This window comes from Carcharodon carcharias, chromosome 14 (assembly GCF_017639515.1).
Source record: "Carcharodon carcharias isolate sCarCar2 chromosome 14, sCarCar2.pri, whole genome shotgun sequence".
Taxonomy (NCBI): Eukaryota; Metazoa; Chordata; class Chondrichthyes; order Lamniformes; family Lamnidae; genus Carcharodon; species Carcharodon carcharias.
The window spans coordinates 11,833,408-11,850,253 of record NC_054480.1 but is presented as its reverse complement, the minus strand read 5'-3'; the positions used below and the strand labels follow the sequence as shown (position 1 = coordinate 11,850,253).

Genomic DNA, 16,846 nt, shown 5'->3' with positions numbered 1-16,846 from the left:
CATCCAGATCTTCTACTAACGTTTAATAGTTTCTCACCATTTAAAAATATTCTGCTACCAAAGTGAATAACCTCACCACTTCCCCACATACTCTATCTGCCACCCTCTTACCCACTCATTTAACCTATCTGCATCCCTTTGCAGCCTCTGACCTCCTCTTAGTTTACTTTCTCACATAGCTTTGTATCATCAGAAAACTTGGATACACTCAGTCCCTTCATCTAACTCGTCTCATTTTCCCAGTGTCCTGGCTAATATTTATTCCTCAAATAGCATCATGAAATTATCTGATCACTATCACACTGCTGTTTGTGGGACCTTGCCATGCACAAATTTCACGTTACTACAACAACAGTGATTACCCTTCAAAATTACTTTCTTCAATGTAAGGTACTTAAGGGCATCCTGAGAACATGAATGGCATTATGTAAGATATATGTTCCAGCTAGAAGAACAAGGGCAACAGATGCCCGGGTATGCTACCACCCCTAAGACACTCGGCATTTCCTTCCCTTTGGCCTAAAATATCTTCTTGCACTTGACTTCACAGGAGATCCAAACAGACTATTTTAAGTACCTGTGTACCAGTGTTTATAGAGTGACTTTACTTCCTTGTGTTCTGGTGTTGCAATTAAATTGAATATGTAATTGGATAGTGCAGTGTGGTAAATGCATCAAATGACCACGAGCTTCTCTTGAGTATTTCCCATTCGTTTTTTTGTACTAGTTTAATGTTCTACATTTATGATTTTTTTTAAATAGTTTGTTTTAGGGTGATGCATTTCTGTAAGCTACATGGATCTGCATCCTGCACAGTTCATGAGAACGATAGGCAACATCTATGCCCAATATGCATTAAATAGTTTAACTGCTATAATCCATAATTCTGACTTTCACCATACTTTCACGTATCAATCGAATGACCTAAAATTGTTTTTCTAATGCTGTGTGTCTTCTCTTATTTAATTTTTGTTTTGGGGGAGAGTGAGGCGTCATGCTTGTTAGATTATTTGACCCATGGGAAGTATAATATTAAGACACCTTTGTGTGGCCTGAGTTCTAAGGGGAGAGAGGAGATTCTGAGCTGTGCCTGGAAGAATGGCTGGAACAGTATAATTTGTGAATAGGAGGATGAGCATTAGTGAAATTTGTATTGCTACATGTTCTCATAAGATCTACAACATGTGCAGAAGTGTTAATGTTTTGAATTCAGAACATTCGCATTCTTGGAAATGGGCATGTTTGTGATAGATACAGTTTGATATGGATAGATGTGAGGAAATAAATTTTGGAGAAATAACATGGAGAGGCAGTATAATCTAAAAGGTTATTTTTGAGGAGGCTGCAAGAACAGAGAGACCTTGGATTGCATATTCACAGTGCTTGAAGTGGCAGGGCAACTTCAATCAGGGTATTTTTTAAAAAAGTGTATTGGACATTTGACTTTGTAAATTGGACCATTGGATACAAAAACAAAATTCCTGGTAAACCTTTGTAAATCACTGGTTATGCCACAGTTGGAGTATTTGTATACAGTTCTGAACAACTGAAGGAACCATGCAGAGGGCATAGAAAGGGTACAGAGAAGGTATACCAGGGTGGTACTAGGGATGAGGGCGTTCAATTATGTGGAGAAGCTGGTGCTGTTCTTGGAGCAGAGAGGTTAAGGGGAGACCCTAATAGAGATTTTCAAAATGATGAGGGGCTGTGCTAGTGCAAGTGTGGTGATAGTCAGAGATCATAGATTTAAACAAATGAGAAGTTCATTCACATGGGGTTGTTAAGATCTGAAAGGCTAGTGGAATCAGGCTGTATAGTAACTTTCAAAAGACAATTGGAAATGCACTCGAAGTGGACTTAATTTGCAGGGTTATGGGGGGTGGGGAAGCTAGATTGTGGAGCTAATTTGGATAACTTTTTCAAAGAGATGGCACAGGCATGACAGGATGAATGACCTCCTGTGCTGTAAGATCCCATGATTCTAAAATACAGCTTTTACATCCTCCTGGATGTCCCAGATTGGTTCACAACCAGTGAACGACTTCTGAAGTTATAATGTAGGCAGATTAGACAGCCAGGTTGTCCATAAACAGCAGTGAGATAAGGTTCCAAATAATTCTAGTTTTAGTGATGTTCGGGTGAGGGATAAATTCTTGGCAAGGACTCTTGAATTTTCCTGGTTTTCTTTGAATAGTGCCATGGGATCTTTTTCTTGACAAGGCACACAAGGTCTTGGTTTAATGTCTCATCTAAAAAATGGCACCTCTGACACTGCAGTACACCCTCAGTACTGCAGTAAAGTGTCAGCCCAAGTTATGTGCTCAGGTCTCTGGATGGTGGGAGGGCATTCAGTGAACTGAAACGTTGACAACATCAGGCACTCTGGGGGAAAAACATGAGAAGGTGCACTTACTAGACTCCTTTCTAAGACTTGTAAATGTGTAGGTATATGCCCTTCTGTCCCACTGCTCCTTGTTAGCTGACAGTAGGGCCTTGAATATATCAAGAGGGTAGTCGGGGAGAGAAGCAAAGACGGAAGGGAGGCAGTCAGCTAGCTGGCCTAGGCAGAGGAAGCAGCCTGAGGACTTGCCTGGTAGTTTGAAGCTGTTCATTGAGTAATGATCTGTGGGATATGGGTGGTTCTTTGGAAGTCTTGTAAGTGGTAGGACAAATGTTTCATTGTGTCTACTACAATCACTGTTTGCTGTGATTCCAAAGCTCTGAACTTTTATGGGTTATTTGCCCTATCCATGCAATCATTGCTCCTTTCATCCAGTGGGCTTCAATTATACTAACAGGTTTGAAATTGGAGATGTGTTGGAAGCGGTATACCCCGGAGTCTCTTAAGATAAAAGCAAAATACTGCGAATGCTGGAAATCTGAAACAAAAACGGAAAATGCTGGAAAAACTCAGCAGGTCTAGCAGTATCTGTGGAGAGAAAAACAAACTTAATGTTTCGAGCCTGTATAACCCTTCAGAGCTCTGAAGAAGAGCCATACAGACTTGAAACATTAACTTTGTTTTTCTCTCCACGGATACTGTTAGACCTGCTGAGTTTTTCCAGCATTTTCTGTTTTTGTTACCCCGGAGTCTCTGCTGGTTCCACTTGTGTGTGTGTGTGTGTGTGTATGGTACAGGGGTATAAGGAACACAGCCGTGAAATTTGATCGTACAACAGTAGGGATGTTGTGAATAAGGATTGTAAAAGGATTCTGGGAGATAGAGACAAGCAATCGATTGAGCATACGGGCGGTAGATGCAATTTAATTTAGATATGCGTGAGATAACACTTTTTTTTGGAGGAAGTTTTCAGTAACTTAGAGATAGGAAGGAAGAAGAGCTAAGGGGTTGAATGCCTTATTGGTGTGTCCAAATTTTTCAGGTCTGTTAGACAATTAATTGATGACTTTATGCAGTGTAGTAATGCCATATTTTGGCAATGCAAATAAATATGTTTTATTTGTCACAATGATTTTTTATGGGTAATATTATCCATTACTTTGGGAGCATAGGCTGCTCCTAAATAGATTAACAAGATCTCTAAATATCTACCAGAGCCTGTCCTACAGGCTGAAAATAGGTTTCATCCAAACGATAGCCTCAAATCTATGAATCATGACAATTGAGCACTGGCTGTAAAGTTACATTTTTATATTCATGGGATGTGAGCGTCAATGGCTAGGCCAGCATTTATTGCTCATCCCTAATTGCTCTTGACAAGGTGGTGATGAACTGCATTACTGAACTTCAGCAGCCCATGTGGCATATGTACACCCGAAGTGCTGTTAGGGAGGGAGTTCAGGGATTTTGACCCAGCGACAGAGAAGGAACGGTGACGTATTTCCAAGTCAGGATGGTGAGTGGCTTGAAGGGAAACTTGCAGATGGTGATGTTCCCATGCATCTACTGCCAGTGTTGTAGTTGTACTGGAACAACTTGGCTAGGCACAAGCCTTCAGTACTGTTGCTGGAATATTGTCAGGGCCCTTAGCCTTTGCAGTATCCAGTGCCTTCAGTTATTTCTTGATATCACATAGAGTAAATCGAATTGGCTGAAGACTGTCATCTGTGATGCTGGGGACCTCCGGAAGAGACCAAGGTGGATCATCCAGTCGGCACTTCTGGCTGAAGATTGCTGCAAATGCTCCAGCCTTAACTTTTGTACTGCTGGGCATTTTCATCATTGAGATGGGGATATTTGTGGAGCCGCCTCCTCCAGTGAGTTGTTTAATTGTCCACCATTCACGACTGGATGTGGCAGGACTGCAGAGCTTAGATCTGATCCGTTGGTTGTGGGATCGCTTAGCTACGTCTATTACTTTTTGCTTATGCTGTTTGGCATGCAAGTAGTCCTGTGTTATAGCTTCACCAGATTGACACCTTATTTTTAGGTATGCCTGGTGCTACTCCTGGCAAGCCCTCCTGCACTCTTCATTGAACGAGAGTTGATTCCCTGGCTTGATGATAATGCTGGAGTGGGGAATATGCTGGTTCTTGAGGTTACAAATTGTGTTTGAGTACAATTTTGCTGCTGCTGCTGATGGGCCTCATGGATACCCAGTCTTGAGTCGCTAGATCTGTTTAAAATCTATCCTATTTAGCACAGTGGTAGTTCCACACAACACGATGGAGGGCATCCTCAATGTGAAGGCGGGACTTGGTCACCACAATGACTGTGTGGTGGTCACTCCTACCGATACTGTCATGGACAGATGCATCTGCAGCAGACAGGTTGGTGAGGATAAGGTCAAGTATGGTTTTCCCTCTAGTTGGTTTCCTCACAGCCTGCCGCAGACCCTGTCTAGGGCTCGGGCAGTAGTGTTGCTACTGAGCCACTTTTGGTGATGGATATTGAAGGACCCATGCAGCGTACATTCTGCACCATTGCCACCCTCAGTTCAAGTAGTGGAGGAGCACTGATTCAGGAGGAAGGATGATACGTGGTGGTCAGCAGGAGGTTTCCTTGCCCATGTTTGACCTGATGTTATGAGACTTCATATGTTCCGGAGTCGATGTTGAGAACTCCCAGGGCAACTACCACCCCCCACCCAACTGTATACCACTGTGCCACCACCTCTGCTGGGTCTGTCCTTCTCGTGGGACAGGACATACCCAGGGATAGTGATGGTGGTGTATGATTCAGTAAGCATGACTATGTCAGGCTGTTGCTTGACTAGTCTGTGAGACGGCTCTCCCAATTTTGGCACAAGCCCCCAGATGTTAGTAAGGAGGACTTTGCAGGGTTGACAAGACTGCGATTGCCGTCGTTTTTGGTCAATGCCGGATGGTCTGCCCGGTTTCATTCCATTTTTGTGACTTTGTAGCAGTTTGTTACAACTGAGTTGCTTGCTAGGTCGTTTGAGTCGACATGTAGACCAGACCAGGTAAGGACATTAGTGAACCAGGTGGGTTTTTACAACAATCGACAATGGTTCCATTAGACTTTCAATTCCAGATTTTTATTTAATTCAAATTCAGTAAACCCATCTGCCATGGTGGGATTGGAACCTGGGTCCCCAAAGCATTACTCTGGGTCCCTGGATTACTGATCCAGCAGCAATACCACTACTCCATCACCTCATTTAGCATTGGTAATGCCACTGAATGTCATGGGGAAATGGTTAGATTCTCTCTTGTTGGAGATGGTCATTGTCTGGCACTTGTGTGGCGCAAATAATCATCAGACTGGAAACTTAAACCTGCTGTTTCACTCTGTCAGGAACAGATCACAGTTTTACACCAATCTCTGATTTGACAGCACGTTTCCAGCATTCACTGTTCTTCCTGATTCTAAACACAGTTGTAAAGGAGCCTTCTGTTCTGTGTCTATGAGCTCTGAACCATGAAAGTGAGCGGCTGTGACTCATTTCTTACACACCTCACGATTAACCCACAAGTTCAATCCTGGATGTGATTAGCAGCAGCAATAACAGAATTCAACTCCTGCAGTCATTTGTGTACTCGCTGGGGTATCAGCAGGCTTGATGACTGCGTGAATCCCTTCCCACATAAAGAGCAGATGGACAGCGTCTCTCCAGTGTGAACTCGCTGGTATGTCAGAAGCTGGTCTGACTGAGTGAATCCCTTCCCCCACACACAGCAGGGGAATGGAATCTTCTCTGTGTGAACTTGCTCATCGCAAGCTTGTCAGATGAGTAGGCAAATTTCTTCTCTCACACAGAGCACCTGAATGATCTTTCTCCGGTGTGAATGCGTTGGTGTGTCAACACACTGGATAGCTGAGTCAATCCATTTCCACACACAAGCAGGTGAATGGTCTCTCCCCATTCTGACTGCGTTGATCAGTTTCCAGTTCAAATGGGGAAATGAATCCCAACCCACTGTCCCCCAATTTCACAGATTCGCCAAGGTGCCAGTGTCCTTGTATCTCTTCAGGTTGGACGATCAGTTGAAGCCTTACACACACAAAACAACATGTGTACAGTCTCTCCCCTGTGTGAATGGTGCAATTCTTTTTTCAGACTGTGCACCTGGTTAAAGCTTTTTCCATAGTCAGTTCACTCTCACTTGTGTTTGTTTCGGTGCTTTTCCAGTCATGCTGACGCTTGAAATCTTCTCCCATGGACAGAACAATCATTTCTTCATTTACATTCAGACTGATGATATTCAGGTCCTGATGAATCGAGTGACTCTGTCAGTTCTCGACATGATGTTTGTAATGACTTTCCCATCTGGAACTCCTCCCCATGTAACCCCCTGTAAAAGGATAGAAATTTAGAACTGACAATTTCCCCTCTTTCTTTCCCCACAATCTATAAATCTCTGTCCCACACATTCCTCTCCCTCTGTGCTCATTGATCCAGATTCAGTGTCCACTTATTATTTTCTCCTCCCCACATTCTCTCTCCTTCTGTCCTTAAACACTGACTCAGACTGTGGGCCAGTCCCACTCGCTGATTCTAATTCTGCCAAAGAATTTGGCTCAGAAGTGTTTATGAGGTTGCACATAAGGCCAATGTTATAGGGCATGGAAATGACGGAATTGCAACACGTATTTTGACCAGTGAAGGTAGACATGCAGTAGACGGTAGTAGAGAACCCATTAGCAAGTATCTCAACCACCACAATGAGGAATGGGAGCCCATTTGCTCCATTTCAAAGGTAAATTCGAACACCGGCTGGAACCCATTAAGGTGTGTAAGGAAAATCTTACATGCAGCTGCAAATTGAAATATAGCAAATATATCATCTATGCCTTGGGAATACGCAAGGGGTAGGGGTTCTCTCCAACAGGATTACATTGGTCTCTTTCACCATGTTCACCTGAAGAAGAGTAACACAGACTCGCAGCATTAACCCTTCATAAATGCCGCCAGACCTGCTGAGTTTTACCAGCGTGTAAAATTAAAGCATATGGGATTTGGTGTAATGTATTGAGATGGATAGAAAACTGGTTGACAGACAGGAAACAAAGAGTAGGAATAAACGGGTCATTTTTCAAATGGCAGGCAGTGACTAGTGGGGTACCGCAGGGATCGGTGCTGGGACCCCAGCTATTCACAATATATATTAATAATTTAGATGAGGGAGCTAAATGTAATATCTCCAAATTTGCAGATGACGCAAAGCTGGGTGGGAGGATGAGCTGTGAGGAGGATGCAGAGGTGCTTCAGGGTGATTTGGACAAGCTACGTGAGTGTGCAAATGCATGACGGATGCAATATAATGTGTATAAATGTGAGGTTATCCACTTTGGTAGCAAAAACAGGAAGGCAGATTATTATCTGAATGGCTATAAATTGAGAGAGGGGAATGTGCAACGAGACCTGGGTGTCCTCGTACACCAGTCATTGAAGGTAAGCATGCAAGTGTAGCAGGCGGTGAAGAAGGCAAATGGTATGTTGGCCTTCATAGCGAGAGGATTCAAGTCCAGGAGCAGGGATGTCTTGCTACAATTATACAGGGCCTTGGTGAGACCACACTTGGAATATTGTGTGCAGTTTTGGCCTCCTTATCTGAGGAAGGATGTTCTTGCTATAGAGGGAGTGCAGCGAATGTTTACCAGACTGATTCCTGGGATGGCGGGACTGACATATGAGGAGGAATTGAGTCGGTTAGGATTATATTTGCTGGAGTTCAGAAGAATGAGGGGGATCTCATAGGAACCTATAAAATTCTAACAGGTCTAGACAGGGTCAATGTAGGAACAATGTTCCCGATGGTGGCGGAGTCCAGAACCAGGGGTGACAGTCTGGGAATACGGGGTAGACCATGTAGGACTGAGATGAGGAGAAATTTCTTCACCAGAGAGGTGGTGAGCCTGTGGAATTCGCTACCACAGGAAGTAGTTGAGGCCAAAACATTATGTTTTCAAGAAGGAGTTAGATATACTTCTTGGTGTGAAAGGGATCAAAGGATATGGGGAGAAAGCGGGAGCAGAAAATTGAGTTGAATGATCAGCCATTATAATGAATGGCAGAGCAGACTTGAAGGGCCGAATGGCCTACTCCTGCTCCTATTTTCTATGTTTCTAAATGTTCCTTGCCACTTGTCAGTCCCAGCCTGGATATTGTCCAGGTCTTGCTGCATTTGGACATGGGCTGCTTCAGAATCCGGGGAGTTGAGAATTGTGCTGAACATTGTGCAGCCATCAGCGGACGTCCCCACTTCTAACATTATGATGGCAGGGAGGTCATTTAAACAGCTGAAGATGGCTGGACCTAGTTACTGTTTGGTAAAACATGGTGGGTAGTGCTTTGAGGAAAGAGAGAAACTTGATGTATTATTAAAAATTACCCTTAATTTTATCTTGGCGTTTTATATCACTTCACTTTCTGTGCCAACAATAGATATTCTGTGAACAATTAGCAAGTGATTTGCTAGATTAGATCAAACCAGGATTCTTGTTGTGTCGAATGCACATTCAGCAGACCAGCTATTACACGTTGTCCTGTTGAATGTTTTCAAAGTTTCAGAAATAAGTACAATTAAATATTCTAATCTGCCTGACAATTTTAACTGGTTTATAATGGCAAAGTACTTCAGCATCAGTTTGATGTTGGCAGTTGTAATGGGAAGGGTAATGTTAGTTGAGTCTGTACTATTGGAAAATGGAAATGTTGTGGTTTCCTTTTTACCAGGTACTGACCTTTGCAGATGATTCAGATAAATGTTCTGCAATTTAGACAGCAAGAAACAAACATTCACTTTATCTGGCTTCCCTTCCCTCTCCAACCCCATTATTCAGAGCCTTCCCAATCCTTCCCTACGATACAACAGTAATTATTACATTGCCACACTTCAAAAGTGCTTCATTGCCCAGCAAATGCAAGATCTTTCTTCGCTTTCATTTGCCTTGGCCCTGTATGAGGAATTTGCCCACTTTTTAATTATAAATATGTTGACTGGTGAGTCAACCAGTTTGCACATACTAATGGCAGGCAGTAAGAGCAGGAGGGATTCCTGGTTAGCCGTGTGATGGAAAGAATAGAGCTATCCATTGCTCCAGACTGCAACATGCATGTAAAAAGGGTTCTGTTGAAGGGTCGTGAGGACTCGAAACGTCAACTCTTTTCTTCTCCGCCGATGCTGCCAGACCTGCTGAGTTTTTCCAGGTAATTCTGTTGTTGTCATGTAAAAGTATACGCCATAGCAACTCAGCCTTCCTGAGTGAACTGTTAACACACCACCACTACAACAAGCAAATTAGTATGACAGATGTTGCATTGGCCTTTCTTGTAACCAACTCCTTTGCAATAATAAGGAAGCCCTGCTACAATTGTGCAGGGCTTTGCTGAGCATACATCTGTAGTACTGTATGCAACTTTGGTCTCCGTATTTAAGAAAGAATATACTTGCGTTGGAGGTGGTGCAGTGAAGGTTCACTAGATTGGTTTTTGGGAGGAGAGGGCTGTCCTATGATAAGTAACTGAGTAAATTGGGCATATATTTTCTGGAGTTTAGAAGAATGAGAGTTGATCTTAGTGAATCAAACAAGATTCTGAAGGGACTTGACAGGTAGACACTGAGAAGTTGTTTCCCTGAACTGGAGAATGTAAAACGTGGGGGCATATCCTCAGGTTAAGGGGTTGATAATTTAGGACTAAGATGAGGAGAAATTTCTTTACTCAAAAGGTTATGAATCTTTGGGATTCTCTACCTCAAAGGGGTATGGATGCTCCATCGTTGAGTATATTTAAGGTTGAGACAGATAGAATTTTGGTCTCTTGTAATCAAGGGATATGGGGAATAAGCGGCAAAGTTTATTTGCGACTAACGATCAGCCATGAACAGCGGAGCAGGTTTGATGGACCATATGGTCTGCTCCTTCAAAGGTTGGAAGGTTGGGATGAACAGTTGAAGACAGACATTACCACTTGCATCAAATCAGAGTGTGTACATGAATATTTGATACTAAAAGTGAATGAAAGTGTTCCAATTTGTAGTGCATATATCACAAAGCACTGTAGACATTTAACAAAAAAAAATGCACTGTGGAACTGTTGTGAATTCGCTTCAGGGCTTTTATAGTCATTACCTCTGTGGTTCAGTAACTAATTATTGTCTGTCTCGAAAGGTGTACTGATTCAATTGCCACACCAGGATCTGAGATGTAATCTAGGCTGTTGCTTCAGTATGGAGATACCAGCTAAGAGAGTGTTAAACTGAGGGCTTTCCATTGCTCCAGTCATGCATTCAGCTGCCTAGGCCCTAAACTCTGGCACCCTCTGCCTCACTGCACCTCTTTCTTTAAGACCCTCCTTATAACCTACCTTTTGATCAAGCTTTTGATCATCTGTAATACTACTTTGTATTGACTATGTCAAATTTTGTTTTATAATATCCCTTTTGAAGTGCCCTAGGGCACATTATATGTTAAAAGGTGTTACAGTCAAATATCCTTTATCTGTACATCCAAAACCAAACTTTTTTTTGAACGGACCCTAATGTGAGCCAACGTGAGCCTTTTTGCGTGGGAATTCTGTGACCTGAACTGACATAAATCTCGCCGATTGTACCCCACCTTTAGCACAGGAAAGTCTAGTTTTTTTGTCTGCACGGTTTACAGTCATACGCTCTTGCCTTACCTTGTGACTTTTATGGTTATTTAGTGCTTTTATTGCACTGTGAACATGTCAAAAATACCACCAGATACACTTATGGGTAACAGTAGGAAAAGGAAGCATAATTCATTATCAATTGCTAAGAAAGTGGAGTTGTTGCAGAAACTTGACTATAGTGCAACTGAGTGAGGAGTATGGGGTGTGTATCACATTTGAAAACAGAATATCTGAATGCTGAAATGCAATCGGCTTCAAGCATTTCGAATAAAGCACACTCGACCTGTATGTAAATGCAAGTTGTTGTTTTGTTGTCTGTCTGTGTTATGGACATCAACATAAATTTAGTGAACAGTAGAAAGTTGGCTTAGCAAATTTCCTTCTTCAAAAATTCCACCAAAGAAACTACTTAAACTGGCTATTTGTGGAACTGACATAGATTGATTACTAAATTTGCTCAGCAAACGCATTGCACTTTAAAGTTGTTTTATTGTGTGAAGAGCTTCAACGTTTTGCAGTATACCATCAAAGGAATTTTTTTTCAAACAAATTCTTGTTGCGAGGTTCCTAACATTGCACTGAATTGAAAATTCTGCTGGCACTGCAAATTTGACATCAAGCAGGTCTGATGGTTGCGGAAATGACTTCTAGCTGACCCTTCTAGTTGATGCAGTTGCTAGTGATCAGTCCATGTTAAACCTATTAAACCAAAATATCAATAAAAGAACATGTTATACTTCAAGCATGTAACTGTTGGAGATATGTTACATATTTCTTTTTTGAGGGGGTAAGCACAGATCATGTGCTGCATTCGGTGTTCTCATTTCCAGACCACTTAGAATTGACCTTGTTGGGAAATGGTACAGCAACTCACCCCACTGCCTGTAAACTAACATCCAAATCCTTCGGTGGTTATTAGCAGGCTATTTGAAGTGAAAAGTGACACTTTGGAAATTAACCTTACCCGTCTTCCCCTACTGTGTTTGCAGAGGCACATTTACAATCACAGGAATCTTTGCTTCTCCTACCCCCTCATTCCATTGGTACTGAGACCAATTATAATGTCTAACCTGAGATCAACTAATTTGACAACCTAGAAATTTGCTGTGGGTTTCTAGTCTGTATAAGCTGTAGAACTGAGGTTAGTGGTAGTAGTGCAGTTATGAAGTTCGCCCACCAGGGAAACTCATCCAATATTTAATATGGTCTCATTGTTGCTAAATGCATTAAACTGGCTCAAGTGTAGAACTGGAGGACAGCATTTTATCTACCTAGTTAATTATGCTGTATTCTAATTCTGTAACATACCTTCATCTGTATAGTAATGTAGTAAAAAATACTAAAGTCTTATTAGTAATTTTGTAAATGGAGCCCCAGCCATTTGCTCACCTTGCAAGCATGATGCAAAACTACAGCGCATCAAAGCTATCCTGCGTGCCAAGGCTACCCTGATCAGATTATAGTTTGTTGTTTATCGCATAAAATCACAAATGGGCCAAAGACTTTTGGGCATAAAAAATGCCATGTCAACGTTACTTTCCACTAACAGGATGCTGCTGTCAGACCATAAAGATGTTCTGCCTACCACACAATTGAGCAACATTGTGAATGAATTTCAGTGCTGGTGCCTTGCCAGGTGCATAGGCTGTATGCTCCAGCGATTGGCTGATCATAATAGGCAGAGTACAGATCGGACTCAACCTGCCCCCACTTGCAAAACCCAAACAAAACATCCACTGTTAGATGTGATTCTGTGATTGAGCAGCACTTGCTGAACAATACTGAGTGCGTGAATAGCTACACCAACAACTAATTTAAGATGATCGAGCTCTGGGTCCATTATGTTGCTTCTAGCGAGTGTAACATTCATACGCAGGGTCCTGTTCTCTGTAAACAAAAGGAATATATTCAAACACTTTTTTGAATTACCGGGAGCTTGGGGAGCCTATAGCTCGCCATTGCTTTCCCCATGGCAATGCCTCAGCCAATCAGAGTCAACTTGCCAACCAGTCAGCATTTTTTTTCTCCTGTAATATAAATTGTTGTGGTATTTTTGCGTTTTGTCCTGATGAGTGCAAGACAAAAAACTTTGACAATATGTCTCCTTTCAGCATCAGCCTAAGCTGTTTCATAGGAGCATATCATTTTCACATAAGCAAAGTAAACTAATCATCAGATCTGGTGGCTCCCACAAAGTTCCTTCTGCATAAACTGGACACCTCTACTTGAATCCACCACCCAGAAAGATCACTCCTAATGTCATATTTTCTGGCTTCACACTGAAAGGAAGGGCAGTTGCTCATTATGTCAACCATTTTTCTCTCTATTGTGCCATAAGCTGTAAGCGTGCAGTGCGACAGTGAATGGTCCTTTTATATGACCCTGTATGCTGAGGTAAAGGACAATCTTCTGTATTTTACTACAGGGGTATTGCTCTGGATGTCGAGATACTTTGTGTGAAACTTTACTATTGATGTTTTTAATTGAGTTTTGGAAGGGCAAGGTTACTGTTGTTCCAGTTTCTCTTTTAGGGTAAATTGTAACATCATCCAAAAACATGCCTAATTCCTCATGTAAGCTAATCTACCTCACCACCATCTCTCTTGACCACTCCACTGTCTTTAATTTGTCACATGCTTGTTTGACATCCAGTGCTAGATGAGTAGAAACTTCCTACAAATAAATATTAGGAATACGGAAGGCATTGTTCTTCAGTTTCTGACTCAAGCTCTGTTTCTTAGCCGCTGACTTTATTCCGGTCACACTCTTGAGGCTAAACCTCTTATGAACTTGGCTTCCCACTTGAGCCTAAGATAAGCTTGCAATCCCATATCCCACATTACCAAGCCCACTACTCATACTTCCATAATGTCACCTGTCTCTGCCCCTCCCTTGACTCATCTGCAGAAACCCTCATCCCTGCCTTCTATGTGTTTGTTATCTCTGGTCCTGACAATTGTAAAGATCTCTTGGCCGACTTCTCCTCTTCCACCGTATGTAAATTTGAGCTCATCAAAAACTGCCCCTTTGCTGACTTGCCTCAAATTCTGTTTATCCATCACCCCTGTGGTTATTGATCTACATTTGGCTCTTGGTTCATTGGTTTTAATGTACTCATTGTTTTCAAATCCCTCAATGGCCTTGCCTCTCCCTGTCACTGTAACCTCCTCCAGCTCTATAACTCTCCTCATTCCTTTAATTGCAACCTCTTGCATATTCCTGATTTTAATCTTCCCACAATTTGCGGTTGTGCATTCGACTGTGAAGGCCTGAAGCTCTAGAATTCCCTTCCCATGCTGCCACCCTCTCTCTAGCTGTATCTCCCTACGACGCTCTTTTGAAATCTACCCCTCTTGACCAAGTTTTTGGTCACCTGTGCTTGTGCATCTCTTATGTGGCTCGATGTCCAACTTTGTTTAATAAGACTCCTGTGGGACTTAAGGTGCTATAAAAATACATGTTATTGTGTCCAAACATGTTTTCAGCATTCCATTTATGTTTTGAACTTTGAGCTTAATCCAATTTTAATAAAATTAAAATGGAAAAGGCTGGAACCAGACAAAAAGTTTATTGATCTGAAAAGAAAAAAAAGGATTGAGATTTTGGGTGAAACTCCTTCATTGGAACTTGATGAGATATTTCCATCCAAAGCAGCAACCTGTTTTCCTTTTTTCAGATTAATAGCGATTCTGATTTGCAGAATTCAATGTTTTTATTTTTGCTTCGTTTTACCACAGGACTTGGGGAAAAGTGCCTGACATCTAAAGGATCAAATTAAAATCCACCAAGAAAAATTACTTTTTTCAAATGAGTGCATTTTCATGTGTTTTTAGTTATAAAATTGCATCTGATCAAAATCTGTTTTCTATTAACATTGTTCAGTTGTTCAACATGGAAAGTAAATGCATCTTTCTTGACTGCATACAGGCAGTACTTTTGATCTCATACTTATTTTAGACACTGCACTTTTCTTGTGTTCATGCCAATTCACCTGTTATTATACCTTTTTTTAATTTGTCCATGGGATGTTGGCATTGCTGGCTAAGCCAGCTTTATTGCCCATCCCTAATTGCCCTTGAGAACCAAGTGGCTTGCTTGGCCATTTCAGAGGGCACTTGCGAGTCAACAACCGTGCTGTGGGCCTGGAGTCATATGTAGGCCAGACCAGGTAAGGACGGCAGATTTCCTTCCCTAAAGGACATTAATGAACCGGATGTGTTTTTACAACAATCGACAATGGTTTCAAGGTCATTAGAAATTCTGCAGGTAGCTACTGTGTTCCTATATAACTTCAGCACCAATTAAAGTAGGGGCTCCCATTTTGCACCGTTAACAACGGAACCCGGTTTCATTAGGCATTATATAGCGCTACCATCACACAATGTTTAATGTGGCACCTTATGTGGAGTCAATCTGTACAAACATGATAATAAACCAAGCTGCACATTTTATGCATACTTTGATAGAGGAATGCAGAGTAGACATTTTACTGTAATGTCAATTCCACCATTGGTGGTATATGCTATTTGCTGGATTTTGTGATATAGAATTTCCTGTTCCTGTGCTGAAAATTGGGTTTTTTTGAGTTCATTTTTAAAAATGTCAAGTTGTTCATTCACAAATTTCTCTCTCTCTCTCTCTCTCTCTTTCACATGCAAGGATAACTAGTCAGTGTTTCACCAGGCTGTATAGAAAATGAAATTGAGAGAGAGATTAAGATCAGGGACTTCGAGAAACTAAATGAGGGAAATTCCAGTTGCTTGTCCGACTGCGTAAAGGTAGGACTGAAATTGGGGAAGGAAAAGAAAGAGAAACGGACATTTACTTGAAGATAAATTGATGTCATTGTGATATTAAAAGAAAAATCCCTAATCTATTTTAAACAAGTATTTATTGGGCAAGGGGAGAAATGTAAGATTTGAAAGGGGTAACAATTCTATTTTGATATTTAATTGAGATCCACTGAGCAAAAACCAAAGCCTCTCTTGCTGCCAAGGCTATCAGTTTTTTCTTTTCCTTGGTCTTCTGCTACAGTGCTTATTCTGTGTGCAGTGTCTGGTAACTGCATTGTATGCATCACATGGGGTCGGGCTTGTTATTTGCATACTGACCATGAATTACGTCCCATACTGACGTACCATTGGGCTGAATGCATTGTATGACCACCACACCACAAGTTGTATGACCTAGTTAAGCACTGACTAATATGAGTGTGAAAATGTTACGAAGGAACTAAATGAGAAATCAGCCTCGTTTTGGCACAAGGTTTTGGATTGGTTAGGTTATCAAAGCTGGCCATTACGTGTGTTCCTGCAGCCTGGGAGGCAGTTGCTGGCAACCAGTTCTAGTGTGAGGGCTCTGTGCATCTGGAATTCATTGGTGGTACGTTTCACCTTCACAGCTTTGGGCCATAAACTCGTAGTGGATCAAGCACTCATTACAGAAACTGTCTGATTTTCATTTGTACAAGCAACTAAACTGCATCCCAGGCTGTGGAAACACATAACTGCAATGGTCACACATGCAATAGCAAGCTTTGATGACCTAACCACTCAAACCTTGTGCCAAACAAGGCTGATTTCTTATTTACTTCCTTTATAACATTTTCATACTCACACCCAATCGGTACTTAACTAGATCATACAGCTTGTGGTGTGATAAGTCATACAATGCACTCAGCTAACAGGTGTGTCTGTGTGCATGCCTCTGTAACCTACGGTCAGTATGGAAATAACAAGCCCAGACCCATGTGCTTCATACAGTGTTGTTATCAAAAACTGCACACAAAATAAGCACTGTAGCAGAAGACCAGAGAAATGAAAATT

At 41.8% G+C, this 16,846-nt stretch overlaps 1 protein-coding gene across 2 annotated transcripts in view; it reads left to right on the top strand.

Moving 5' to 3' along the window:
* oser1 (oxidative stress responsive serine-rich 1) overlaps positions 1–16,846 on the top strand; it is a 46,715-nt gene that overhangs the window by 3,273 nt on the left and 26,596 nt on the right. Inside the window, exon 1 of one of the 2 annotated variants that reach the window (XM_041204720.1) lies at positions 15,686–15,799. The exons of the other annotated variant lie outside the window; for it this stretch is intronic. The gene's annotated coding sequence lies outside the window, so the exon portion shown is untranslated. Of the gene's footprint in view, positions 1–15,685; positions 15,800–16,846 lie in introns of those variants that run through there. 2 annotated transcript variants of the gene reach the window in all.